This window comes from Lathyrus oleraceus, chromosome 1, assembly GCF_024323335.1.
Source record: "Lathyrus oleraceus cultivar Zhongwan6 chromosome 1, CAAS_Psat_ZW6_1.0, whole genome shotgun sequence".
Classification (NCBI taxonomy): domain Eukaryota; kingdom Viridiplantae; phylum Streptophyta; class Magnoliopsida; order Fabales; family Fabaceae; genus Lathyrus; species Lathyrus oleraceus.
The window spans coordinates 430,020,564-430,023,183 of NC_066579.1; the positions used below are offsets into that span (position 1 = coordinate 430,020,564).

Consider the following 2,620-nt stretch of genomic DNA (forward strand, 5'->3'; position numbering starts at 1 on the left):
CCTTTCACCGGATCTAACCTTACGTTAGAATCTAGTTTTTTTATTCCTTCGCTTTTATTTTTCGGTTTGATTGAAGAATTCAAGAACAAATCCAATCGGTCTGTGGTGGAGTGTTCAAGACTACTGTTAATTACTCAGGTTCTTTAATTATTGTTTGAATTTATATATGCCCTGCTTTACTGTTTATTTATATTATTTGCCTGAGATGAATTTGTTTATGCATGATAATTATTTAAGTCTGTTTAGCATGTCTGGCTAATTTTTTTAGGTATCGGTATGTAGAGTAAGCGGAATGAAGGAATCAAAACCAAGTTGGTTTAATTAAGTTTAAAATTAAAATCACTCTTTTCACGGTCCCAATTTACAGGTTTAATAACAAGGTTTTTGTACGAAAGTAAAAGACATAAAGAAGTTAAAAGCAATAGAACGAGAGTTTGAGTTTTTGACTGGACAATGTAAATTGGACATTAATTCTAGATCAGGGCGAGAGCAATTTTTAGAGTTAATTAAATTCTAATCTTTTTCGAAAAGTATTTTTAAAGATTGAATGTGAGGACGAGAGTTAAGCATTTGAATTTAATTATATAACCTAAGTCAACAGAGCGAGAGTTTGAGATAAGGGTGTTTAAACGATTAGTGTTTTCTTAAAAAGAGTTTCTACGAATTCTATTGTTTTCAAAAAGTGGTTTTTGACTTAACTAATAAGTGACAGCTACGTTAATATAAAATCATAATTTATTCAACAGAGCAAGAGTTTGAGATAAGACTTTTAATCAATAGTGTCAACTGAAAAGATTTATTTTAAAACCAAGAAACCAACGAAGAATTGATTCCCTAATTACGACGAACTACATACCGATATCCGTTTAGTTGATATTAAATTTAGATCCTATTTTTAGTTTTAACTTTTCCCCAAACAATCAAAGTATTACCCGCCTTAGCTTTACGAAGTAACCTTAGATAACGGTATATCGATTCATAAGTCCCTGTGGGATCGATATCTTTTAAAACTGCGCGATAGAACTGCGCACTTGCAGTTTGTACCCCAAATTCGACTCATAAAGTCGCGATCAAGTTTTTGGCGCCGTTGCCGGGGACTTTTATTTAGTCGATATCGTAACTCTTCTGTTACGCTGTAGAGACTAAGGCTTATTTTCCTTTTCTTTTCTTTCTTTCGTTGATTTGTATGCCACACACTCGCTCACAAGGCGAGCCGTTCTACTTACGAATCAACGATATCGAACTATATCTCCGAGTCTTACGACGAATTCGGGAATATCGTGCTGCAAACAATCTCCCTCCTGTTGAACTTCCTGATTTCCAAAATATTTTCCCTTCGATACCCGAGATGGCAGAACCAGCTCGTGCTCTTCGAGATTACGCCGCTCCATCGCAAGATGAGCCGCATTCGAGTATTGCTCCACCCGCAATCGAAGCAAACAACTTTGAACTTAAACCTTCACTGTTGCAGGCAGTGCAACAGAACCAATTCTCTGGAAATCCTACCGAGGATTCAAACCTTCATTTATCCGTATTTGTCCAATACGCCGATACTGTTAAAGCTAATGGTGTCACTTCAGAGGCAATTCGACTTCGTCTTTTTCCTTTCTCGTTAAGAGATAGCGCTAGAAGATGGCTTCAATCTCTTCCTTCCAACTCAGTCACCACATGGAACGAGTTGAAGAAAGTTTTTCTTGCTCGATATTTTCCTCCGAGCAAAACAGCTATGTTAAGAGCCCAGATAAATGGATTTAAACAGAAAGATAACGAGTCTCTCTTCGAAGCATGGGAAAGATACAAAGACATGATGAGACTTTGTCCACACCATGGTTTAGAAGACTGGTTAGTAATTCATACCTTCTATAATGGTCTCCTGTACAACACGAGGTTAACAATAGACGCCGTCGCAGGTGGTGCACTGATGAACAAACCTTATGCTGACGCTTACCAACTTATCGAAAGCATGGCTCAAAACCACTATCAGTGGGGAAGCGAACGAACAATGGTAGAAAAACCTCAAACGAAAACTGGCATGTACGAGATAAGTAACCTTGATCATGTTAATGCAAAAGTGGATGCTCTGGTCCAGAAAATTGAAAGTTTAAATGTATCACCTCCAGCCACCGTGGTTGCCATAACTCAGAACTGCGAAGTCTGTGGAATCCCAGGTCACACTCCTGCAGATTGTCAACTCCTAACAGGAATCCAAGCGGAGAAAGTAAACTATGCTCAAGGAAGCCCCTACTCGCACACCTATAACTCAAATTGGAAGAATCATCCCAATTTTTCATATAAGAGTAATAATGCTTTATACGCACCTGGACAATCTCCAAACCAAGCCCCAGCTATACCTCCGGGATATCAGAAGCCGATCCCATCTACACCTAACAATAACGCCCCTAGGAAATCCAACTTGGAAATCATGATGGAAAACTTTATAGCTTCTCAACAGCAAACCAATAAAGATTTCTTAAACCAGAATGTACACACTGGCGAACAAATTAAACAACTAGCAAGTAAAGTAGATGCCCTGGCTACCCATAACAAAATGCTGGAAACGCAAATATCACAAGTAGCTCAACAACAAGCGCCTACTGCTGCCCCAACTGGTACATTTCCT

At 38.4% G+C, this 2,620-nt stretch overlaps 1 non-coding gene across 1 annotated transcript; it reads right to left on the reverse strand.

The window, feature by feature from the left end:
• Positions 1-1,726: 1,726 nt before the first annotated feature.
• Positions 1,727-1,833, reverse strand: LOC127115961 (small nucleolar RNA R71). Its single transcript, XR_007800957.1, has one exon. It is a non-coding gene; the product is annotated as a small nucleolar RNA R71 (small nucleolar RNA).
• Between the last annotated feature and the right edge of the window lie 787 nt (positions 1,834-2,620).